At 43.5% G+C, this 27,185-nt stretch overlaps 1 protein-coding gene across 4 annotated transcripts in view; it reads right to left on the reverse strand.

Annotated features, from left to right (window-relative positions):
• Positions 1–26,957, reverse strand: part of SLC4A4 (solute carrier family 4 member 4) — a 349,252-nt gene extending 322,295 nt beyond the window's left edge. For 3 of the 4 annotated variants that reach the window (XM_073600633.1, XM_073600617.1, XM_073600610.1), the window contains exon 1: positions 26,656–26,957. The gene's annotated coding sequence lies outside the window, so the exon portion shown is untranslated. The remainder of the gene's footprint in view (positions 1–26,655) is intronic. The other variant, XM_073600624.1, reaches the window with a different exon arrangement.
• Between the last annotated feature and the right edge of the window lie 228 nt (positions 26,958–27,185).

The raw sequence follows: 27,185 nt of genomic DNA on the forward strand, positions 1-27,185 counted from the left end.
GCCTTATTCCAAAATGGATTAAAATCATTATTTTCCTCAAAATTCTAAACAATATCCCATAATGACAATGTGAAAGTTTGTTTGAAATCTTTGCAAACTTATTAAAAATAAAACAAGAAAAGAATCCTGTGTACATAAGAATTCACAGTCTTTGCGCAATACTTTGTTGAAGCCCCTTTGGCACCAATTACAGCCTCAAGTCTTTTTGAGTATTAGGGGTGCAAAGGATCGTCATCGATCCGTGATCCGATCCGCGGAGGTTGATCCGATCCGCGGAGGTTGATCCGTACGGGACACCTCTGTGGCCTCAGCCATAGGAAAGGCCGCGGCTTTGGCCTAGCTCTGGAGTGGCGGCCATCTTGGTACACCCGGCGGCCGTTTAGCACGTCGAATGACGGAGCGATCACTTGTAACAAACCGGCGTCATGTCATGACGCCAGTTCCTCTCTCTCTCCCCTCTGTGTACTGATCTGTACAGTGGAGGGGAGAGATCGGATGGCAGCAGTGCCAATACTCTTCAATGCCCTGCCGCAATACCCTGCTGCAATGCCCTGCCAATACCCTGCTGCAATGCCCTGCCAATACCCTGCCAATACCCTGCAAATAGGGAGATTGTGGATATTACTGTGGGGGAGATTTTTTTTTTTGTTGATCCGAAAATGATCCGAACCGTGACTCCTGATCCGAGGAACGATCCGAACCGTGAGTTTTTTGATCCGTTGCACCCCTATTGAGTATGATGCTACAAGCTTGGCACACCTGTTTTTGGGCAGTTTTTCCTATTCTTCTTTGCAGTACCTCTCAAGCTCCATCAGGTTGGATGGGGTGCGTCAGTGTACAGCCATTTTCAGATCTCTGCAGAAATGTTCAATCGGGTTCAAGTCTGGGTTCTTGCTGGGCCACTCACGGACATTCACAGAGTTGTCTCATAGCCATTCCTTTGTTATCTTGGCTGTGTGCTTAGGGTCATTGTCCTGTTGGAATATGAACCTTCATCCCAGTCTGAGGTTCAGAGCGCTCTGGAGCAGGTTTTCATCGAGGATGTCTCTGTACATTACTGCATTCATTTTTTCCTTGATCCTGACTAGTCTCACAGTTCTTGCCACTGAAAAACATCCCCACAGCATGATGCTGCCACCACCATGCTTCCTTGTAGGTATGGTATTGGCCAGGGGATGAGTGGTGCCTGGTTTTCTCCAGACATGATGCTTGCCATTCAGGCCAAAGAGATCAATCTTTCTTTGATCAGACCAGAGAATTTAGTTTCTCATGGTCTGAGAGTCCTTTAGGTACCTTTTGGCAAACTCCAGGTAGACTGTCATTTTACTGAGGATTGGCTTCCGTCTGGCCACTCTTTGATTGGCGAAGTGCTGCAAAGATGGTTGTTCTGCTGGAAGGTTCTCCTTTGTTAAAGTGACCACCTGGTTCTAGGTCACCTCCCTGACTAAGGCCCTTCTCCCCTGATCGCTCAGTTTGGTCGGGCGGCCCACTCTACGAAGAGTCCTGGTGGTTCCAAACTCTTTCCATTTACAGATGATGGAGGCCACTATGCTCATTGGGACCTTCAAAGCTGCAGAAATTTTTCTGTACCCTTCCCCAGATCAGTGTCTCGATGCAATCCTGTCTCAGAGATCTACAGACAATTCCTTGGACTTCATGACTTTAATCAATTTGTAGAAACATCTCAAGGATGATCAGTGGAAACATGATGCACCTGAGCTCAATTTTGAGTGTCATGGCAAAGACTGTGAATACTTATGTACATGTCATTTTTTATTTTTAATAAATTTCCAAACATTTCAAACAAACTTCTTTCACATTGTCATTATAGGGTATTGTTTGTAGAATTTTGAGGAAAATAATGAATTTAATCCATTTTGGAATAAGGCTGTAACATAACAAAATGTGGAAAATGTGAAACACTGTGAATACTTTCCAGATGCACTGTATACCAAGCTAAAGAGAAAGACAATACAGATGCATTGCGCATTAAGTGAGTAAAATATGCATTTTTTAAAAAAATGTCCATTCATTTCAATAGCAGATCATGATAAAAAATGCTGGCAACTCGATGTACTCTTCTTATTGAACTTTAATGGCTACATTAAATGGCACAGTATACAAAATTCTAATGCGTTTCAGCTAATACAGCCATCCTCATAGTATTTCAATAGCAAAGCTGTAAACGTAAAAAAAAAATGCTATCTATCCTATTCTATAGAAATCCAAAAATTTGATACACACAGATATGAACTAGACAAAAAAGTACTGCAGAAAAAGATAAAGAAAGATACAATTTGTTGGATTAGTGTCATTATAAGAATCTCCATATTTGTGATAAACCTCCTACAAAAACACTGACTAAGCGTAGAGTATTATACTAGATAACTGCAGTTTGCCTGTCAAGAAGTCTATATACAGTATATCCATACTGTACAGTGAATGAGGATTGGCCCTAATAGGTTCCAATGTGCCACACAAGGCCAAAACTAGATGTGTAGCCCTCTAATACCAAAAATTCAGAAACAATCTACATCATGTGCGTCAAAGTAAAGTGTCATCATAATGTTACAATAAAAACTGCTGATATGTCAAAAAGAAGGATTTTTAACAAGCAAAACCTTGTTATTTTCTGCTGACATGTATACACTGGAGCAACAGGAAGAGACATCTGTCAACATAAATAAAGATGAACTAAAGATACAGGGCATAATCACATAAATAATTAAAAGGGGTTACAAACAGAAAAATACGCTAATCTGTCAATATGAAAAAATCGTCATGTTTTAAAAGGGATTCTCATTTACAGTAAGAAGAATGATTTGTAAGTACATGATTACACAATAATTCAACATTTTCCCCTGCCACCCAGCTCCTGAAGCAACAGGCTATATATAACCAAGAGCTTGCATTCAGTATAATGGCTAATCTCATCATCCAGCCTCCACAGAGCTGGTCCAAGAATTCTGCATTCGGGTTGTACGACCCTAAACGTGTACGGCCCTAAATGCTAGATGACCCTCCCTCCTACACTGTAAGCTCTAAAGAGTGGGGCCCTCTGATTCCTCCTGAATTGAATTGTATTGTAATTGTACTGTCTGCCCTAATGTTGTAAAGCACTGCGCAAACTGTTGGCGCTATATATTTCTGCCTGTCACTGATTTGGCAGTAGGCTTTATACTGCACCCAAAATACCAGGTTTATAAGCTTGAAGGGCCAAACCGCCCATCTGCATGTTCCCCAAATTAAGGGAACGGCTGGAAGCAAAATTTGGCAATTAGCTTTTTAGCATATCTAGAAAAAAATGACATAACCCTTTTTTCTAAATTCAGCAAGCTTTTCACACTGCTTCTTGTAATGACTGCAGTCTCCTAACACTGCAGCTCAAAGAAGCTGCTTCTTTTGAGCAGTTGAGCTTTTTTTTTTTTTTTCTCTCTGCCTGTTCACTGCACTCCATGCTATGGGGGTTATTTAGAAAAGGCCAATCCACTTTGCACTACAAGTGCACTGCAAGTGCACTTGGAAGTGCAGTCCCTCTAAATCTGAGGGGTAGATCAGAAATGAGTGGAAGCTCTGCTGATTTTATTATCCAATCATGTGCAAGCTAAAATGCTGTTTTTTATTTTCCTTGCATGTCCCCCTCAGATCTACAGCAACTGTACTTCCAAGTGCACTTGTAGTGCAAAGTGGATTTGCCTTTAGTAAATAACCCCCTATGTGTACATAAGCATTTCCAAGAGTTTAGTGGCATAGGAGTTAACAGGCAGAAAAAAAATATATCACTTTTGCGTTTTGGAGAGAAGCTTTTGATCATAAAAAAAACGCTCAAAAGCTCCTTAACTCGCATTAACAAGTATTAACGCTAGGCATATTCCCACGTTAACACATTCTAATGGCCAGAATTATGGCCAAGAGTATGTGCTAAAACCAGACGCAGGAACACATTTAACTACACAGTTAGATGACTTTTAAAAATTCTGAAAGATGTTCCAAAAGTGAATTAATTGTATGACTGCACCATAGTAAACATCAACTTCAGTACTGAATTGATGCATCGAGTGTAACATTATTACCTGAAACAGATTTTCAGCTACCTAAGCTGTCAAGGTAGTTTCATCAGTGCCTTCTCTTAGTCTACAGTACCTAAGTGTATGCACTGAATCCCACTTAAAAAAGCTAGAGGACAGAAAGGAGGACATGCATATGAGATTACAGTTGTCAGTGGTGCGGGTCACAAAATCATTGCAACATCTGTGCTACCAGTTTAACATTCAGGCAGCACTGGGTCACATCCCCTGCAGGAGCAGCATTAATTCCACATACTCCAGCTGTCCTGCAATGCCCGCAGTGAGCTTTAAGTTCAGTCTAGGAGCTGGTGACAACAGCATCTAACTGGTACTGGTAGCCCCAACTCCAGTAGGGTCACTACCGCAGTGTTAACTATCTTCTGAGTTGAAAATAGATAACAAGATTTGATTGCCCTTAGGTTCAAGAACAGTATTTATGTAAGTGGAATAGAAGGCTTTTATTGTCATTGTAAAATAAAAGATACAACAAAGTTACAATGCCAATTCTCACAATAAAAAGTACATAACAACCAAAATAAAGATAATGTTTTCCTACTGCTTTACTAAGACTAGGGCAAATATAGTATCCCTCTTTATTTATAACATCTAGTTTTTTTAAAACAGAAGAAAAAAATTAAAAAAGAATAGATAATGAAAAAGATAGATATGTGTATATGCATACATACATACAAAAGAATATATATAATCTATAACACACACAAACAAACACATAAAATAAAACCTACAAACACATAAAATACAATTCAAAAAGCTGCTGCACCATGAGTGACCAGTAGGTGGTGGCGAAGAACCCTTCTGTTAAACTGCACAAGTAAAGACTGATCTTCTGGTTGAATAAAAAACACTCAGTGGATGTGAATACCACCTCCTACAGATGACTAGGAAAATAATGTACTCCTCAGATTTTCAATCAAGTCTGTGCTAAGGGCTGGTTTACTCCAGGAATTACATGAGGTGCAGTGCGGCGCGATTTGAGCCCATTTATTTTGGACTGCAGCAAAAGTACTGCATGCTCTACTTTTAAAATGCACTGCAACCAGAATAACCTATTATGTGAAGCAAGGCAGATATCTCAGTGTCTTTGGCTCTCAAAGATATTTGTCTGTCTATGGCTACACTAAACCATTAGCCCAACATTGCATTGTGCTGGATATGTAGAAACTACTGCTACACTAGCCCAACAACTCTGTGTGCTGGATATACACAGACTCCTACTACACTAGCCCAACGACTCTGTGTGCTGGATATACACAGACTCCTACTACACTCGCCCGACAACTCTGTGTGCTGGATATACACAGACTCCTACTACACTAGCCCAACAACTCTGTGTGCTGGATATACACAGACTACTACTACACTAGCCCAACAACTCTGTGTGTTGGCTATGCACAGACTACTACTACACTAGCCCAACAACTCTGTGTGCTGGATATACACAGACTACTACTACACTAGCCCAACAACTCTGTGTGCTGGATATACACAGACTCCTACTACACTAGCCCAACAACCCTGTGTGCTGTTTATACACAGACTCCTACTACACTAGCCCAACAACTCTGTGTGCTGGATATACACAGACTACTACTACACTAGCCCAACAACTCTGTGTGCTGGATATACACAGACTCCTACTACACTAGCCCAACGACTCTGTGTGCTGGATATACACAGACTCCTACTACACTCGCCCAACAACTTTGTGTGCTGTTTATACACAGACTACTACTACACTAGCCCAACAACTCTGTGTGCTGGATATACACAGACTCCTACTACACTAGTCCAACAACTCTGTGTGCTGGATATACACAGACTCCTACTACACTAGCCCAACAACTCTGTGTGTTGGCTATACACAGACTCCTACTACACTAGCCCAACAACTCTGTGTGTTGGCTATACACAGACTCCTACTACACTAGCCCAACAACTCTGTGTGCTGGATATACACAGACTCCTACTACACTAGCCCAACAACTCTGTGTGTTGAATATACACAGACTCCTACTACACTAGCCCAACAACTCTGTATGCTGGATATATACAGACTACTACTACACTAGCCCAACAACTCTGTTTGGTGGATATATACAGACTACTACCACACTAGCCCAACAACTCTGTTTGGTGGATATATACAGACTCAGTGGCGGCCCATGCATTGTGGGCGCATGGGCTCCGCCCCCTCCCTATTCATGTGCACGGCCCCTTTCAGGACTCCGGACACATGAAATACTATGGCAGGGATAGGCGGGGGGTGTGTATTTTGAAGCACGTGATTAGAGCCAGAGGCTCTAATAGGCTCCAAAATAGGGTGGGCTCGGGGCGCAGAGCACTGCGTCCCAATTCCACCCTGTTGTGTGACATAGCGAATTGATTTTCGCTATTTTCACACTAACGTTCCTCCCTGCCTATCAGCAGGCAGGTCAGTGAGACCTGTCTCCCGATTGGCCAAAGTATTAGGCAATCCTACTGGATGCCTAACGCTTTGGTGGAAGAGGAGACATGGCGGAGGAAGCCTGAGGAGCCGAGCGGACACAGGAGCCGCAGCCTCCGTTTCCCACCACTACAAAAGAAGAGAGAAAATCAATCCTGGACGGTCGCACTCAATAAAAAAGTAAGCACCTTTATTGTAACAACAGGAATAAAATCCAAAACAGGTCACATCAGAGGTGGATGATACAGGAACAGCAGCTAACGCATTTCACATCTACTGATGCTTACTCATAGCTAACGCGTTAGCTACTGTTCCTGTATCATCCACCTCTGATGTGACCTGTTTTGGATTTTATTCCTTTTGTTACAATAAAGGTGCTTTCTTTTTCATTGAGTGCGGCCGTCCAGGATTGATTTTCTCTCTTCATATATTGTGCAGAGCCAGCACCTGTGAGGCTGAGTAGGGCGTGAGCTTCTATCCAGGACTGGCGGCCCTGGGAGCGGCATTCCTTTTGAATCGTGTATCTGGACTACAAAAGAAGAGGAGGAAGCCCCGTCACTGCAGGAGAGGAGCAGAGCTCCGCCACACGAGAGGTAAGTGCCGCTGGACCGGTCACACTGGGGGGATTAGTGAAGTGACAGCCGAGGCAGGGGACGCGCCTAGCTGCATTTGATGGGCGCAAGTGGCTGCATATACTGGGCACAAGTGGCTGCATTTGATGGGCACAAGTGGTTGCATATACTGGGCACAAGTGGCTGCATATGATGGGCACAAGTGGCTGCATATACTGGGCACAAGTGGTTGCATATGATGGGCACAAGTGGCTGCATATACTGGGCACAACTGGCTGCATATGATGGGCACAAGTGGCTGCATTTGATTGGCACAAGTGGCTGCATATGATGGCACAAGTGGCTGCATATGAAGGGCACAAGTGGTTGCATATGATGGGGCACAGTAGCTGCATATGATGGGCACAAGTGGTTGCATATGACGGGCACAAGTGGCTGCATATAAAGGGGCACAGTGGCTGCATATGATGGGCACAGTGGCTGCATATGATGGGCACAAGTGGCTGCATATGATTGGCACAAGTGGCTGCATTTGATGGGCACAAGTGGCTGCATATGATGGGGCACAGTGGCTGCATATGATGGGCACAACTGGCAGCATATGACAGGCACAAGTGGCTGCATATGATGGGCACAAGTGGCTGCAATTGATGGGCACACGTGGCTGCATTTGATGGGCACAATGGCTGCATTTGATGGGCACAGTGACTGCATTTGATGGGCACAATGGCTGCATTTGATGGGCACAGTGAGGCTGCAATTGATGGGGGGGTTCAATATTTTTCAGTTTGCGCCCTCTCAAAAATTTTGAGCACCAGCCGCCACTGTACAGACTACTATTACACTACCCCAACAACTCTGTTTTGTGGATATATAGACTACTACTACACTAACCAAACAACTCTGTGTGCTGGATATACACAGACTACTACCATACTAGCCCAACAACTCTGTGTGATGGATATATTCAGACTCATACTACATTAACCCTACAACTCTATGTGGTGGATATACACAGACTCATACTACACTCGCCCAACAACTCTGTGTGGTGGATATACCCAGACCCATACTACACTCGCCCAACAACTCTATGTGGTGGATATACCCAGACTCATACTACACTCGCCCAACAACTCTATGTGGTGGATATACACAGACTCATACTACACTCGCCCAACAACTCTGTGTGGTGGATATACCCAGACCCATACTACACTCGCCCAACAACTCTATGTGGTGGATATACCCAGACTCATACTACACTCGCCCAACAACTCTATGTGGTGGATATACACAGACTCATACTACACTCGCCCAACAACTCTGTGTGGTGGATATACCCAGACTCATACTACACTCACCCAACAACTCTATGTGGTGGATATACACAGACTCATACTACACTAGCCCAACAACTCTATGTGGTGGATATACACAGACTCATACTACACTCGCCCAACAACTCTGTGTGGTGGATATACCTAGATCCATACTACACTCGCCCAACAACTCTATGTGGTGGATATACCCAGACTCATACTACACTCGCCCAACAACTCTATGTGGTGGATATACACAGACTCATACTACACTCGCCCAACAACTCTGTGTGGTGGATATACCCAGACTCATACTACACTCGCCCAACAACTCTATGTGGTGGATATACACAGACTCATACTACACTCGCCCAACAACTCTATGTGGTGGATATACACAGACTCATACTACACTCGCCCAACAACTCTATGTGGTGGATATACACAGACTCATACTACACTCGCCCAACAACTCTATGTGGTGGATATACACAGACTCATACTACACTAGCCCAACAACTCTGTGTGCTGGATATATACAGACTACTACTACACTAGCCCAACAACTCTGTGTGCTGGATATATACAGACTACTACTACACTATCCCAACAACTCTGTGTGCTGGATATATACAGACTACTACTACACTATCCCAACAACTCTGTGTCCTGGATATATACAGACTACTACCACACTAGCCCAACAACTCTGTGTGCTCAATATAAATTCTATAAAACACTGTTCCTTTTTAAAGCACCCTTCTTAATGAGGCTTTTTAAGTGTAACAAATTTTACCTTAGCGATCTTGTCTTTTCAAGGTGCACCGACTTCTTTATATGATTTTATATTTGTTGGACATCCATTGTGCAGCTCAGTGTCTTCTGCTTCTTTGTCCACAGTTAGAGAGAGATGCGGAGAGTGTTCCTGTCCTAGACATTGATTATTAACAGATAAAAGGGAAGGCAAAAATCTGGGGTGTAACCTCTACCAGGATTGTACAAATGAAGGTTGCTTTAATGTATGGTTATTTATGATTTGTAGTATGATGTCATGTACAATTCTGACAAAAGAGAGGCAGGGAAGGAGCGGTGTGACAGTCCAACTACAATCAACTATATTATTCACATTTACATACGCCATCCCATAAGTCTAGCTCTTGGCTGGATAATACAAGCTACTTTGCAGAGGTCGATTTTCAAAATCCAAGAGACTTTTTCAGTAATATACAGTACTTCATAAACCAAAACATGATGCAATTCAGTAGGCTTTAAACATTTATCAGACAATAACCACAATGAAATTTCCACTTCATAAAATTGAATTGATTACAAGATAACCATTTAGGACCTGTAAATGTCCCAGTGTGTGCAATTCAAACTATTCTCAGCTATATGACTGAAATGCAATAACCTTAAAGTGACACTAAACTCAACTAAACTCAAAAGTCTATTCATGGATGTATTCTAAACCCCCAGAATTATCTTCTATTGCTCCCTGCCGCCTGTGAATCACCAAATTCCTTTTTTTTCCTGCTGTGATGTCTACGTTCATTCTCCCACTGTAATTTCACTGTGGTTATTGTAACCACCCATGAACAAAAGACAGGGCCATTAAAGTGTTTCTAAAGCTTATAGTTACCTGCTCTGTGTAATGGTTTTGCACAGAGCAGCCTCGATCCTCATCTTTTTGGGTCCCCCGCCGGCGGTCCTGGCTCCTTCCCCCTGCCGAGTGCCCCCATCAACAAGCCTCTTGCTATGGGGGCACTCTAGCAGGCTCACTTCCAAGCTGCACTTCTGTGAATAGCTACTGTCCATTCATACACAGAGCGCTGCTCAGCCTTGTCCCTGCTCTCTCCTCATTGGCTCACTGGCTGTGATTGACAGGGAGGACAATGAGACCCAGGAGAGCCACTGCTCTCATGCACATCGCTGGATCAAGATGGGGTTCAGGTAAGTATAATGGGGGCTGGGGCTGCACCCAGAAGGTTTTTTTTTTTCCTTACTGCATAGAATGCAGTATAATGCAGAACTTTTTTTTAGTTTTGGACAGTGTGAAGAGGGAGTAGAACACCTGTCAATTTTCATTGCTGTCTTTGTCCCCGTTAACCACTTCAGCCCCGGAAGGATTTGCCCCCTTAATGACCTGGCCATTTTTTGCGATACGGCACTGCATCGTTTTAACTGACAATGTCTCGGTCATGCGACGCTGTACCTAAACAAACTTTAAGCCCTTTTTTTCCCAAAAATAGAGCTTTCTTTTGGTGGTATTTGATCACCTCTGTGGTTTTTATCTGTTATAAACAAAGAGCGACAATTTAAAAAAACATTTCATTTTTGCTATAATACATAGCCAAAAAAATTTATAAAAAAACAAATGTATTCATCAGTTTAGGTCGATATATATCCTTCTACATATTTTTGGTGAAAAAAAAAAACGCAATCGCGTATATTGATTGGTTTGCGCAAAAAATATTGCATCTATAAACTATGGGATAGATTTAGGGACTTTTATTTATTTTTTTATTATTTTTACTAGTAATGGCGTCGATCTGTGATTCATAGCGGGACTGTGACATTGCGGCGGACAAATCTGAACCCAAATTACACTTCTTGGGACCAATGACATTATTACATTGATCATTGCTATAAAAATGCATTCATCAATGTAAAAATTACACTGGCAGGGAAGGGATAACACTAGGAGGTGATCAAATGGTTACGTGTGTTCCCTCAGCGTGTTCTAACTGTAGGGGGGATGGGCTCAGTGGGACATGACAGAGATCACTGTTCCCGATCACTGGGAACAGTAGGTCTCTGACATGTCCCCTTGTCAGAATGGGGATCTGCCTTGTTTATACTGGCAGATCCTCGTTCTGCCTCTCTACTAGGCGATTGCGGGTTGCCGGCGGACATCGAGTCCGCCCGACCCCCGGCACGCTCCTGCAGCATGCAGCGAAAGCGAGAGTGCGGCGGCACGTGCCCGCCACTGCGCCTGCGTGAGCCGCCGTCCAGGTACGCTGATTAGCGCAGGAGAGCCGACCTGCCGCAGTATATCTGCGTGAGCTGGTCGGCTAGTGGTTAAGGAGCTTCATCCTCTCTATTTGTCCTATTTACTGTTAACATTGAAAGTGAAAGTAAAGGAAAATCCCAAATTTTCGGTTGTCCCCAGAAAAGTAATAGAAGTGAAATCTGCCTATTTCAGGAATTTCCTCTCACTTCCTAATTGGCCATGGGGCAGGAAGTGAAGGTAAATCTCCCCACTGGGACACAGATGGAAAAAAAAAATCTGACAGGGGTTATAACCCTTCTTTACTCTATCCAAAATGAATAAAAAAACATTTTTCCTATAGTTTAACTTTAAGGTAAAAAAACCTTCTGCCTTTAGAACCACTTTGAGTGGTGGATGTGTATGGATTATTTTTGGAGAAAAACATATATTGTTTAGTGTCACCTTAACCACTTCCCGCCTGTAGGGCACATACTGTATATATGGCTACAGTCGTGACCCTGATATTGTTTTTTTCTGCTGTTGATTCTTTACAAGGTAGAAATGATTCAAGTGGCTATATAGCCGCTCAATCAATTGTACAGCAAGCGGAAGGGGGACCCCCATCTCATTCTCTATGATAAGTGGAAGGAACGTCTTATAAGATGTCAGAAGCTGGAAGCAACAAGGATTTTGTCAGCTAAAAAATGTCTTCAACATTATACAACAAGTGTAGGTGAAAGTGACTACTACTACTAGCTATACCATGACCTGGATAAATGAGAACCTTCACAGACATTGCAATAAAACCCTTTTGTCATGACTTCATTACATTTCTTAGTCTGTCCAGGGATAGCGGAAAAAAGAGTAAGTAGTTTACACTTTTGAACTTGAATGGTTTTAACAATTTGCTCATATTTGGATGGTAGTATGTAGTAGTGGCTATCACCCAGGAGAAGGCTGCCTAGGGGGAATAAGGCCAATTAATGTGGGTAGGCGTGTCAGGATCTATTTCACTGCAGGACTATAATTCAGTGCAATTTTTCAGGACAGCCACAAGACTTTCAGGAAAATAATTTTGAAGAGGTTGGAAAGCTTATCTTTTTTCTTTTTGTAAAATAACAAATGCGGCCCCAAACTTCCTCTTCTGGAGTTTCTCACCAGTGATCTTGGCTCCTCCTCTTCTCTGTGAACCCGCTTCCTATGGGGGAGCACCCGAGGGCTCGCTCCCAGCCCATGCTGTGTGTGTCTATGGTCACACACAGTGTGGTTTGGCCCTGCCTCCTTATCACAGGATTTGACTGACAGCAGCAAGAGCCAATGGCCAAGCTCGTGAGAGCAGGGAGAAGGGAGAGAACAAATGCAGCTGGGCACAGAGCTGAAATGATACAGGACCCAGGAATTAACAGAGAGAGGGGGACACAGAACATTTTTTGCCTTAATGCAGGGAATGCATTAAGGTAATTTTTTTTTTACCTTTAGAACCACTTTAAGCTGGCCATGAATCAATCTAAATTTGATCAGTGTGTGGCCACCCCCTCTCAACAGAAGTTGATCATTTGATCTGCTGTTAGAGTACATGGTCCCGATAGGGGGATTCCTCCATTCACCTTGTTTAAGTGGATGAAAGAATCTGGGGTTTTTAAAGCATATGGTCAGCTTTACTGTGTAATTGTGGCTACCTAAGGGCTCATTGGCACAGGCACTGTGGTCCATCCAGCGTGAATGAGGCCTTTGCTTATGCAGCTGCCTGTAGATAGATACATGTGGATAGCCTATGTTGCTCTATGGTGGCATAGAGGTTGTACGGACCCAGCCGCAGGTCCTTATTTGATAGGACATGGGGAATAAGTTTGAAGGCTGGCCATTGGCTAGCCTGAGTTTGTAGGAGGAGTCTGGGGCTTATAATCCCCCCTCCTTCCTACACATTCGTCAGCTAGCTTTTCCGGTTCGCTCCCATCCACACCCTTCTTATTTCTCATTCATACCCAGAGTATGCCCTCTTTTAAGCATGCTGTTCTACGCGACTATGACACACCTCAGGTCGCTGAAGTTAGGGTGAAGCGCATCCTTAGTATCCGGACTCTGACTACAAACACTTACTGTGTATTCCTGAATCACCTGCTATAGTGATTACAACATGGTACAATACCAAAACATTATAACAGTGCAAAGGGGTCCAACACGTCTCAGTGGCATTGGGAGCTAACAATTATTGCTCATAGCTTTACATAGTAGGTTTTGACACCTGTTTCCCAGTCATTGGTGTCTATGAACTTCCATAGTGAAGTAATCTAATTTATACTCGTATACATGTAATGGAAGTTTATAACCCATTTAGCTCATTTATAGTGGTTAGTAAGTGGCACAACAAATACCGAAGATCAAAGTAAACTTTCTGTGAACTCTCGAGGAATCCATTACATACCAGTGTGTAAAAAGCTACTCAACAAAAAGACTCTATTAGCTTCTTGTGTTTTAACCATAGTGAAGGGGCTAAATAAAGCCAAGTTTGTAAGTCATTGAGAAGGACAGGCCAGAAGCACTGAGCTCATGTATTCCTTAGAGACTGGGACATAGAGAGCACCATATGGGTTTCAGTGTAACTGATAGGGACTCCTCGGCTCTGTTTCCTCACATCACATTCGTAGGCATGGTCATGAATACAACAAGCACTAGCAGCTCTGGAATCCTGACTCACACATACAAACACAACCATGAGGCAACTTTACAGCGAGCCGATGTAGTCTACAGATACTAAACTACAGAAAGCTAAATCTAGTGTTCCAAACAAAGCACAGTTGGTTTACTAACAGCATAAAAGCATAAAGACTTTTCACTTAGCAAGCGAAGTTGCACTTTGCAAGTGAATTTTCCCCAGAGCTTAGTGAATGCGGTGAAGTTTTACTTTTCAAAGAATACCCAATCACATGCAAGGAAAATAACAATGGACAATGTCAGCAGTCAGCAGAGCAAAGCTCTGGGGAAAATTCACTTTCAAAGTGAAACTTTTCTTGAGAAGTGAACAGTCTAGTACCTTTAGTAAATCAACCCCAATATGTCCTTAAAATCTACAAGGATATGTGAGGCCATGGTGAACTTCCTTTGCCCAGCGTTAAAAAAAGAAATAAATAAGACAGCTTTGCCAACAAACTTTGAAGTGGTATGTCCTTCTAATTATGCTCGGAAGTCCGTGATCATATATATTACAGCTGCTTTCCCTGAGCAGTCCACTCTAGGGATGGAAATGTTAATCACAGAGCTCCATGCATTAAAGGAATCGGTGATCCATTAAGCGTTACACATTTACTTAGCACTGTAGCTACAGACAGACTCAATAGCTACTTTGCTGTTTTGGCTAAAGAGGAAATATCAGCACATTTATGAAACTTGATCCACATGCAGATACTGTTACTATTTCCCATAACTCACAAGAGTAAATGATAAAATGTATCTAACTCAAAGACTTTATTTCAATACAGCTTCAATGTTTAATACCCATGCCACAATTCTTCCTGCAGATACCACAGAAGGTGAGAGGAAATCACCTCTTTGACAGCTGTCACCGGAACAAGTGTGCCCATTGGAAGGTTTCCCCTCACTTTTCCCAGCTCTGGTAACAACCAGGCCCAGACTGGGACAAAAAATAGGCCCAGGCATTTTAGACTGAGCAGCCTATTTATTTATTTTCTAATCCAAAATCTAATCCAAAACCTTACTGTGAGAGAAGAACCAAGACTCCTGTGGGCTTATTGGAGGGAGGCAGACCAGCACAGCACCAAAGAAGAAAAAAGACAGTATCTGGCTACGCCTATAGCGCATCCTATGCACGTTGGGTATCCTAAGCTATGTGCATAGCCTGATACTGTCAGAAACCATGAATCAGACTGAGACAGAAGTACAGTTAAGTCTCACTTGTTTAATAATAATAAAAAAAGGTAAACAGAATAAATGTATTCAAAACATTGCCAGAGTTCAGGAACCGGAACGGATAGTCAGACAAGCCAAAATATCAGGGAGTCAGAGATGAGCGTAGTAGAACAGCAAGCAGGATCTGGAGTCAGAGGGAATGTCAGCCAAGCAAGTCTTTAAAAGGAAAACAGGACAGCGTCTCTAGAGATATGACCAAGGCGAAGGCAGAGATCATCTGGGTTGGACGGCTTAAGCAGGCAGGACTGACAAGCAGGATCATCAACAAGTGAGGCACTATGGAGAGATAGGTGCTGGCAATTAGCCGACAGCTGAGTGGCCAGCTCAGAGAAGGAAGGGCTGAGCCCAGCCCTGATAGATACATTGTTATATCCTCCAAAGGCCTACTATCCCTCCCTGAAAGCCAGTATCCTCTACTGAGTGCCAGCATCTCTATCCAGGGTCACATCCCCAAAAATGAAGCACTATAAGTCCCAGCATGAACCCCTGAGACCTAGATCTCAGTGGTTCATGCTGTGACTTGTAGTCCTTCACTAGTTGGGGGGGAGGGGTGTCAAGTCCTCAGCTCTGAGGGGTTCATGGTTGGACTTGCAGTCCTTCACCTTTAGGGGGGTCACACACACCCCAAAATTGAAGGACTACAAGTCCCAGCATGAACCCATGAGATCTAAGGATCTGACCTCCTCCTCTTCTTTTTATCCTCCAAGGGTGTCATATGTTGTCCAGCACCTGCTCAACTGCCATCCTCTCTGTTCCTGCACCTCTGCCCAGCTCCCTCATGAGAGCCCAACAGGCTCAATCCCCGGCCTCACCTCAGACTATCAAATCTACTTCCCTTCCCTTTTCTGAGCAGGGGGCTATTGGAGTTATTGGAGCTGAGAACTAGGAGGAAGAAGTTGCATCCTCCTCCACTCTGGATGCTGGGCCTCTCTCTGCATTACAGGACATCATTGGTTGCTAGATGCCAAGTGGTCCTAGCAACCAGACAGTGGTAAGTAGACAGCGGTAAGCAGGTCTCAACCAGGACCAGTACTGTGAATGAAGCAGTGGCCTTTTTTTTGGAGCATCAGCAATTGCCACCCTGCCCCCTGGCCCAGTCCGCCCCCTGACATGCGGCCTGGTGCCTGGTGTACACTTTGGCCAGTCTGGGCCTGGTGACAACCGTAACATTTCTCATCAGTTTCTGTCCTGGTGGCCATTGACATGGAAAGGGTGAATCTCCCCAGCCGAGACAGCAATAAAAACAGCAATAAAAACCTGTTAGGGGTTCTATACCTTTTCTACTCTATTCAAAGCCATATAAATTGGCTTTGGCTTTATATACACTTTATATATACTTTAAACATCTAGTAGCATCAAACTTCCTAAAATGATTCATTCAATCACTTTGCAGAACTGTGTCTCTAGACTGGATAGGCCAATGCTGGACAGAGGCAGTCATAAATGTACCAAAATCAGCACGATCTAGTCCTGCACCACTGCCAAAATTCTAGATCAAGCAGGAGACAAATACAAAAATCTGCATGATGACCAAAAACACACGTGATGTGATCAAAGAGGATAACTATCAGGCAGGAATATCATGTGGTTCTAATAAACTTTTTAAATATCATCAAATTGGATCTAAAACAACCTGATACTCTATAATCGCCATGTTAACTGGCACCCAACCCAAGAAGATTAGAGGCAGATCAAAGAACTGTGGATTCAGTCTGGCATTACGATGTTCCAGTACTGACCTCTTGAGATTAACATCTATATACCTTCACTGGAATGTGTAACTGGTAACTTATGGGCCAAGCCAGAAAACAAGACCCTCTGAGGCTTCTCCACATTACCTTCACAGACTTTAAACTATTGACACACCAAACATGATTCAACTTATAAACATACAACTGGTATATGTGGAACCTTTATAAATATACTTGTATCAAGTTGCATTAACATTTGAAAGATAACAGTGCTGGAGAAGTAGCTGATACTGTATATACTGTATATACTGCCTGGAGTTTGCATGCTCTCACTGTGCCTGTGTGGGTTTCCTCCGGGTACTCCAGAGACACACTGGTAGGTTAATTGGCTCGTTCCTAAATTGGCCCTAGTATGTATGTATGAATGTGAGTTAGGGACCTTTGATTGTAAGCTCCCTGAGGGTAGGGACTGATGTGAATGTATAATATATATGTAAAGCGCTGGGGAAAATTGACAGCGCTATATAAGAACCTGTAATAAATAAACATACAGTATACTGTATATGTACAATATATGTCCAGATTTACTGGAGATATGAGGGGGTCTGCTCTACACAGGATCCAGAATAAACCTGGAAATCTCATATCTAATTAGGTGATATCAGAAAGGTCAATAAGACCTGATGGTTTCCAAGAAGAATTTCCTACAAACTATCTCTATGTAATACAATTTCTTTTCACTTTTTTATGAAACAGAACTACATTATAACTCCCCCATGTACTGCAAAGCTGGTTTCACTTCTGGAGATACTATTAATGTGAGTCATCACTATGCATATTATAAATAGATAACAATTATATATAATATAATAAGGTACCTACATGTTTTAAAAAACAGAAATGGGTGTAAAAGTTGAGATCTGCCAAAGGGGTGACTAAAATAACCATTGTTAGAAAATTGAAAGAAACTCTAATTCTGCTCAGAATTACATTTTCCCATTATGAAAACGGCAAGGCTTAAAATTGTACTGTCCAAGCATGCGAAAATTATATATGTCAAGCACTCATAGAAGGCATATTCTGACGGAGAGAGGGAGAGGGTGAGTGAGAGAGAAAAGAGAGTGGGAGAGGGAGAGAGAGGGAGAGAGAGAAGAGAGAGAGAGAGAAGAGGGGGGGGGAGAGAGAGGGAAAGTGAGAGAGGGGTAGAGAGAGAGAGATGGAGAAAGAGGGAACAGAGAGAAATAAGAGAAGGGGGAGAGAGGGAGGAGACAGAAAGAGACAGAGAGAGAGGTGGAGAGAGAGGGAAGATAGAGCGATAGCTCCCTCTTCTGTACTTCGAGAAGTAAGGGAAATCTGCCCAACTCAGACTGGCAAGCACTGTTGGAGGTGCTCGGATGGACTTGGAGGAGGTGCTTCCAGAATGCCAGATGGAATAGCCCAACAGAAATATTCCATCTGTAATTCTGCAAGCACCTCCTCCAAGTCCATCGGAGCACCTCCAACAGTGCTTGCCGGTCTGAGTTAGGCAGATTTCCCTTACTTCTCGCAGTACAGAAGAGGGCGCTATCATACTGGGACCACCTACAAAACAGCAGTCCCAACTCATACCACCATAAAGCTTTACTGAACAGTAAGGACCAGCCCAAGCCATGTGGCCTGCAACAACTCATCAACACCTTGTCTATCCCAAACTCTCAACAATGCGGCCTGATAAAATCTCAAATAAAAAACATAATCAATTACTCCAAAGAAAAACATGTTGGAGAATGGTGGAATGAGCTAACAGACTCCAAAAAACTAACTGTTTACCAGTCATTGCAGAGAGACTACAAACTGGCCTCGTACCTGGAGGTGCTACAAGACCCCAAAGACAGACAGACCCTGAGCCTGTACAGACTGAGCGCCCACAGCCTGGAAATCGAATTAGGACGGCACAGACAGGCCTACAGTACAAGCCCAGGGAGAGTAGACTGTGCCAGCAATGTGACCAGGGGGTTCTGAAGGATGAGGACCACTTCCTGCTACATTGCCCAAAGTACTCTTCAGTGAGGGACACTCACTTCCAGAGACTCTCCACTCTCATCCCGGACTTCAATTCTATAGAAAAGAAGAAAAAACTCCAATTTATACTGAGAGAAGAGGAGCCAACGGTAAAAATAGCTACCCAATATGAGACAGCGTGTCACTGACTGAGAGGGGCATGAAAGACTTAGGACTTAAAAATCCTTTACACGGATTTATGCCCATTCCCCTCTATATTACCCCCTACCCCCTTCTTTTTCTTATAAAAACTCAACTGCTTTGGCAATGCTAACATGTATGTGGTCCTGCCAATAAAGCTTATTTGAATTGAATTGAATTGATAAGAGAGGGGGGGGGGGGGAGAAGAGAGAGAGGGAAGAGAGAGTGGGAGAGGGAGAGAGAAGAGAGAAAGAGGAGAGAGACAAATAGAAGAGAGAGAGGAGAGAGAGAAGATAGAGAGAGAGAAGAGAGAGAGAGAGAGAGAGAGAGAGTGAAGATAGAGAGAGAGAAGAGAGAGAGGGAGAGAGAGATAAGAGAGAGGGGGAGAAGAGAGAGAGAGATAAGAGAGAGGGGGAGAAGAGAGAGTGGGGGGAGAGAGGAGAGAGAGAGAGGGAAGCTAGAGATATAAAAGAGAGCGGGAGAAGAGAGAGAGAGGGAAGAGAGAGAAGAGAGTGAGAGGGAAGAGAGAGAGGGGAGAGAGATGGAGAGAGAGGGAAGATAGAGAGATAAGAGAGAGGGGGGGAGAGAGACAAGCGAGAGAGGGAAGAGAGAGCGAGGAGAGAGATGGAGAGAGAGGGAAGATAGAGAGATAAGAGAGAGAGGGGAGAGAGACAAGAGAGAGAGGGAATAGAGAGAGAGGAGAGAGATGGAGAGAGAGGGAAGATAGAGAGATAAGAGAGAGAGGGGAGAGAGACAAGAGAGAGAGGGAATAGAGAGAGAGGAGAGAGATGGAGAGAGAGGGAAGATAGAGATAAGAGAGAGAGGGGAGAGAGACAAGAGAGAGAGGGAATAGAGAGAGAGGAGAGAGATGGAGAGAGAGGGAAGATAGAGAGATAAGAGAGGGAGGGGGAGAGAGACATGAGAGAGGGAAGAGAGAGCGAGGAGAGAGATGGAGAGAGAGGGAAGATAGAGAGATAAGAGAGAGAGGGGGAGAGAGACATGAGAGAGGGAAGAGAGAGCGAGGAGAGAGATGGAGAGAGAGGGAAGATAGAGAGATAAGAGAGAGAGGGGGAGAGAGACAAGAGAGATGGAAGAGAGAGAGAGGAGAGAGAGGGAAGATAGAGAGATAAGAGAGAGAGGGGGAGAGAGACAAGAGAGAGGGAAGAGAGAGAGAGGAGAGAGAGGGAAGATAGAGAGATAAGAGAGAGAGGGGAGAGAGACAAGAGAGAGAGGGAAGAGAGAGAGAGGAGAGAGATGGAGAGAGAGGGAAGATAGAGAGATACGAGAGAGAGGGGGAGAGAGACAAAAGAGAGGGAAGAGAGAGAGGGGAGAGAGATGGAGAGAGAGGGAAGATAGAGAGATGGGGAGAGGGGGGAGGGAAGACAGAGAGAAGAAGAGAGGGGGGAGAGGGAGTGAGGGGGGAGAGAGGGAAGATAGAGAAGAGAGGGAGAGAGGAGAGGGAGTGAGGGGGGGAGAGAGGGAAGATAGAGAGAGAAGAGAGGGAGAGGGGGGGGGGGGAGGAGAGGGAGAGAGAGATTTTGCCTTCCTCTGGATCAACTATGGGTTCTATATATGCAGGTCTTCTATTTATTTTTTCTATTGGCTGAACTAGATGGATTTGTGTCTTTTTTCAAACTATGCAACATCTAGCATTGCATTGAGCTTTTAATGTTACATCTGAGCTTTGGAACATATTATAAAGTCAATCCAGGCCTTTTTCTAAGCTGCAACTTTGATATCTCTATATAGTTAATGAAGACAAATCAAACAAGCCAATGATAGAAGTTTGTGTTTACTCTTAGGTTTAGTCATTGAGCAGTCGTAGAGTACATGTACAGGTGTACAGCAGAGTTCAGTTTCGGCTAACGCACACTGCATTGATGACATTCGGACTTTCATTGTAGCACCTGACAGCGGTACAGTTACGACCGGTAATCTTAGAAATGTGCAGTATTTTATTACACAACATCTCTAGCAAAGTGAAACTCAAGTTTTCTATTGAGCTAAGCTGAGCAGGAAAAGAAATGTAAACAATGCCCGATTTGCTATTTTAATTGAACACAGTAAAGCAGAACTTTACTCATTTTTTCAGGGTCCTCCATCCTGCCTCCTCAACTTTCTTTCACATTACCAAAAAAGAAAAAAAAATATTATTTCAAAATTACAAACTTTTTTTTAATTTATATTTTGCTTCTAAAAGCCTAGGCCAGGATGACATCACACAATTGCTCGATTCCCCCATCAACACAGTCAGTGTTGATGACGGAATCCCTCCCACAGTGCTATTGTGTTCTCCTGGTGGGGAGCCTTCCCTGTTGGTAGAACACAATGATTAGTGTTGCCAGCTATAGTCACCGGTACTAATTATTTGGGAAAAACCCAACAGGCTGGTTGAACACAAGTAGGGAAAACAACCAGGTTGCCCATACATGGATCGCCATTCATCTTGTTCTTGCTGAACTGGATGAATTTTCATTAATGTATGGCCAGCTTTAGTAGTGGTTTAAGGTTAGCCAAACCCATGAAGATTTCTCTCATTCAGTGTGCTGAATAAAATTAATGAATAGAGCCCCCAATCCACACTAAATAGCTATATGGTTATCGATTAAGGGATCAGTTGTACTAACAGAACAAAATAAAGCATCATTTCTTGGGAAAGCCCAGACAGATTGGTGCACCCTTCCATCATCAGCTCTTGGGGCTTATGTGAACGACAATAACCTGTGTTCACTGTGCATTTTTGAATGTGCAATGCTTTTTCAGTGCATATGCTGTGGGATTTTGGAATCTTAAATTTATTTAAATTTACTTTCAAACTAAGTTGTGTTTACTTGCATCCGTGATATGATTATATGCATATGTGTGCATTGACATGCTTTCCAGTGCAGAAAAATGCAGCATGCTGTAATTTTTTAAATGCACAAAAAAGCTGTGCAATGGTGTAAACTAGGCCTATTCGTTTTTATTGAATAAACTTTGGTTCACACCAGTGGGGCTTTGAAATCGCGCTACTTCAGCGCAATTTCAAAGCTACATATCAGTTGCAATTTCATTGCGATTTGCACCTCCTTTTAACAGAAGTCAATGCAAGTTGCAATGAAATCACAGAAAAGTAGTGCAGGGACCTTTTTCAGAGTCGCAACAACTTGAACGGTTCCACTGCCGAAAATAGGGTGTGACTTGTCATGTGACTTTAAACTGTCCTCTCGCATGACAAATCGCATTGGTGTGAACAAGGCTAAAGCCGCGTACACATGGGCGGACTTTTTGACTGGACTGGTCTGACGGAACAAATCCGTTGGACAATCCGACCGTGTGTGGGCTTCATTGGACCTTCAGCGGACTTTTTCTGTCGAAAATCAGACGGACTTTAGATTTGGAACATGTTTCAAAACTTTCCGACGGACGCGAGTCAGGTAGAAAAATCCGCTCGTTTGTATGCTAGTCCGACAGACAAAAAAGGACGCAAGGACAGCTATTGGCTACTGGCTATGAACTTCCTTATTCTAGTCCCTTCGTACGTCATCACGTTCAAACCAACGGACTTTCGAATGGACTTTAGTCTGTTCGTGTGTGGGCAAGTCCGGTAGTTCGAAAGTCTGTCGTAACTCCGTCGAAAGTCCGTCGGAAAGACCGTCGGACCTTTGATGCTGGAAAGTCCGTTCATGTATACGCGACATAACTGTTTGCAATGCATTCATAATGTGTTTAAAAAAATGCATCTAGTGTAAACGAGACCTTGGAAGTAAAAGATTAGCCATATATGTTAAGATTTCTCGTGTTCAGTGTGTTGAATGAGAGAAATCAATAGAGTTCCCCATCCACACTAAACAGCTATTTGGTGATCTGTTAAGGGATCGGATGTATTGACAGCACAAAATAAAGTGTCATCTCTTGGGAAAGCCCAGCCGCCATCCCTCTAAGAGCCAAGCACCCTTTCATCATCGGCTTCAAACAGAGTGGCAGAGTGGATGGGGGAGTCTCCCCTGCCGGCTATTATATTCTGTCTGAATACCCAAACACTGCCAGCATCTGATTGGCTGCGGTCACTATTCAGCCAATAATTTTCCACCCAGCAGATTGCAGATTGTCGGGTCGGGTGGTGCCGACGAGACCACTCACAGCTCAAATTTGGACGCTTCAAGTGAAATTCAAGCCATGTGTATAGTTAACATAAGACTGCCTTATGTGCTTTATTGCACAGCTCTGACCTCTAGGCGTTCCTGTGCTAACTGAACTCTGAGCTCAAGCCTTGTAATGCATGTGATCCTGCAGAATGCATTCCCCCTTCCATATAGTCACTGGGAACAAATAATGAACTCTTTTATTACAAGAAAGTAAGCAGTCTTATGGACGCTGGCACATGACCCATGTATGGTGCTATAGGGGACACGCTTCTACTCATAAATTCCACTGTCTTTAGACTTGACCAGTCTCATAATCATTTAACTCTTCGCTTCTCCAGAGTTGTGATGACATCCTGACATCTCATGTGGGCAGAGCAGCCCTGTCGATCTAACTAAACATTAGGGTCACCATACACAGTACTACCTAACCATACAATCTTTGTACAGTCAACTTTAGATTTACTAAAACTATGCATTATGAGGACTTACCTATTTTATCCAATCAGGCAGTCCGTTGTACTACATAGTTGTTGGTAGATCTAAAGCAGATTCTATAATCAGATTGTAATGTGTATGGAGAGCTTTAGAGTCTGCTAACAGTATCTCACACATGACGGGCTACAGCTACAAGGAACAATTACAATCTCTCCACACCAGTCTCCTGCTCTAGGGTGCATTTTTAGTAGTAAGAGCCTAATGGGTGATTTTCCGTGTTGTGTGATCGCAATGATGGTTCAGATAGGAACTCCGTGCTCTAAGGGCCCATTCACCCCTGGAAAGGCACATTTTCTGCACCATATGTAAACAGGCTGACTTTGCAAGACACGTGTGTGTGCCAACTGTTAATGGAACCCCAAAGACATCCTGCAATCCAATAATACCCCATTCCAGTGCAGCCATCAAACCACACAATTGTTTCTGCATTCCAGTACATTTGACAGCCCATTAAAATCACAGTGGTGTAGTGGGTAGCACTTTCACCTAGCAGTAAGAAGGGTCGCTGGTTCAAATCCCAACAACAACACTACCTGCCTGGAGTTTGCATCTTGTCCCTGTGCCTGCGTGGGTTTCCTCCAGGTACTCCGGTTTCCTCCCACACTCCAAAGACATGCTGGTAGGTTAATTGGATCCTGTCTAAATTGTCCCTAATATGTATGAATGTGAGTTAGGGACCTTAGAGTGTAAGCTCCTTGAGGGTAGGGACTGATGTGAATGTACAATGTATATGTAAAGCGCTGCGTAAATTGACGGCGCTATATAATTAACTGAAATAAATAAATGAATGGGCTGTCAAAAACGGAACATGTGGAAACACAAGCATTCCAGTGTGAACAGACCCTAAGGGCCAGTACACACCATAGAAACGCAGTCCAGAGACCTTTCTGCATGCACATTTTTTATGTGTTCCTGTGCGTTTTCCCCCCTTTTTTCTTCTTCACTCTAAATAAGGACATGTGCGCTCCCATGTATTTTTTTTCCGTGCATTACAGTGCAGTTCAGTGCAGAAAAAATGCAGCGTGTTCTACTTTTTTTTTCTGGACAGGAACACACTGGTGTGAACTATGCCATTGGAAACCATTTAACCTACTATCCATGCGTTTTCAACGCAAAAAAAAAACCCACGGGATTGCATGTGGCGTGAACCGATCTTGCAGACATTCAAAGTGTTTTTATTTTCCAATGGTGTCAGAATACAAAAGCCGTAGCGGAGATTTATCAGTCTGCACTGTTTAGTGTGGCTGGAGGAATGTGTTTGATTTCTTTCGTTCAGCCTGCGTGTATGGCCAGCTTAAATAGGAGGACAAACCTAAACGTTCCATTCAATTAGTATCAAATCAGGCAGGACCTTAGCAGATCTAATGGTGGCAACATACTATTCAATTTTGTTATCTGTTTGTCGCGTGGTCCAATCAAAACTATCGAATTGGCGAATAATTGTACAGGCGTAACTTCCGGTCTGATGAATTTGGACTCAATTTAGGTCAAATTTGATTAAATTGAATAGATAAGCAGGGGGGAAATCACGTTTCATCGTTGGCAGCACTGAGATGTTATGTTTTTATTTGTTTTTTTTTTCTTCTCTGTTGGTTGAACTGGATTGAGTTGTGTCTTTTTTAAGGCTCGGGTCATAAGACTTTGCCTGCGACTTTGCCCTGCGACTTCCTTTCCAACTTGAGCCGACTTGAACGCTATGTACAAAGGCTGAAATTGCACCTAGGTCAGACCAAAGTAGTGCAGAAAACTTTTCCAAAGTTGGAGCGACTTGTGTAGCATCAATTAAGACAGCTCTCATAGGGAAACATTGAATTGGACATATCATGCGACTTGGGGTCTCACAAGTCGGATCCCATGTCGCAGCAGTGTGAACCGAGCCTCAACCAGATGAACTCTGTAACTTTATGTATGTTCACGAATATGATTGTATTTGAATCCATCAGATCATGAGATTGCATGGTGAAAACACAGATGCAATTGATAGTTTACAATCATATCTTCCAACTATCACACTTCCCTGTGTGTGTCATATCGATCAAATGGGTTGTAGACTATAGATCGATTATCACTATCTTCCAACTATCACACTTCCCTGTGTGTGTCATATCGATCAAATGGGTTGTAGACTATAGATCGATTATCCCTATCGGGAGAAACAGGTAAGAAAAGGGATCAATCATTTATCAAAGTGTGTGGCCACCATAAAGGATATTGTACAGATCAGATTTGGTATTCAGCCATACATGATGTGATCAAACTGAACAATCAATGTCCAATTGGACAAAATGATTGACAGCGAGATAAAAATGACAGAGCAACAGACGGTTGTGGCGGGGAAGGAAATGTCGATCATACAGATCCGGTTGATGGTGCTTTTTTTTACTTTCTAAACAATTCCTGCGGTTCACTGCTTCCAATTGCTCAGGAGCACCAGAGGAGACCCGCGCTTCAATCTGATCGACTTGATATGATCGTCTTATATATGTAAGTGATTGAAAGTTGCGGTACGCATGTATGGAACATTGATCGGATTATGCGGTGGGTCGGTTTAGGTTGATCGTTTAATGCCACCATGATCTGAGAGCAGTAGTGGCATGTCACTGGTATAGTGACAGCTGACACAGATCGTCCATACTGAATCAGATGACTGAAAAGTGGTCCATACACTATACAATGTGATTGTACAAGATGTACTAAAACTAGATCCATTCAATTGGCATTCAATCAGGCAGCCCCTGCACAGTTGATGTCAGATGTAAAGAAGGTACAATGAGATTACACAGTGTAAATGATCAGCTTGCCATACAGCCAGCTCCTTACCTTAGTCCTGCTCTGAAGTCAGCACGATGTCAGCAGCTGCTGTCCTCTTCACATTCACTTGTTGCTCCAGAACAGCCAGGGGTGAAGACGAGAAGTGATCTCCTAATCCTGAAGGAAGAAAAGTTTCAGAGTAGAGTTTTATAAAGTGGGGGGTGTCAGTCCTTGGAGGAAGGTCCCAGCACAGGCTATGTGTGTGCACTCGGTGCTGTGCCATTTAATAGTGACACAAGTTCGCTCCCTCCTCCATTGCCTGCCTCCAGCTCACATTGCTGTGAAGGAGTGGCCTGTACACATAAGGAGGGATGGATGTGGCCGCAGCTCCGGCTTCTCCCATTCGTCCTCATAGTCATAAACATGATTTATTTCATAGACCGGGAGCCAGTCATGGTGTGTGCAGGGTGCCAGGGAGCAGCTCCCACCTTCCCTGTCACTTACCTGTCTGTGGGAACCATAGAGTGCAGGCTGGAGGGAAAGGGCACAGCATGGAGTCTCCTTCCTCCAGTCAGCTTGTATTTATGAACCATGAATTA

The sequence above is a fragment of the Aquarana catesbeiana genome, linkage group LG01 (assembly GCF_042186555.1).
Source record: "Aquarana catesbeiana isolate 2022-GZ linkage group LG01, ASM4218655v1, whole genome shotgun sequence".
NCBI classification, from domain to species: domain Eukaryota; kingdom Metazoa; phylum Chordata; class Amphibia; order Anura; family Ranidae; genus Aquarana; species Aquarana catesbeiana.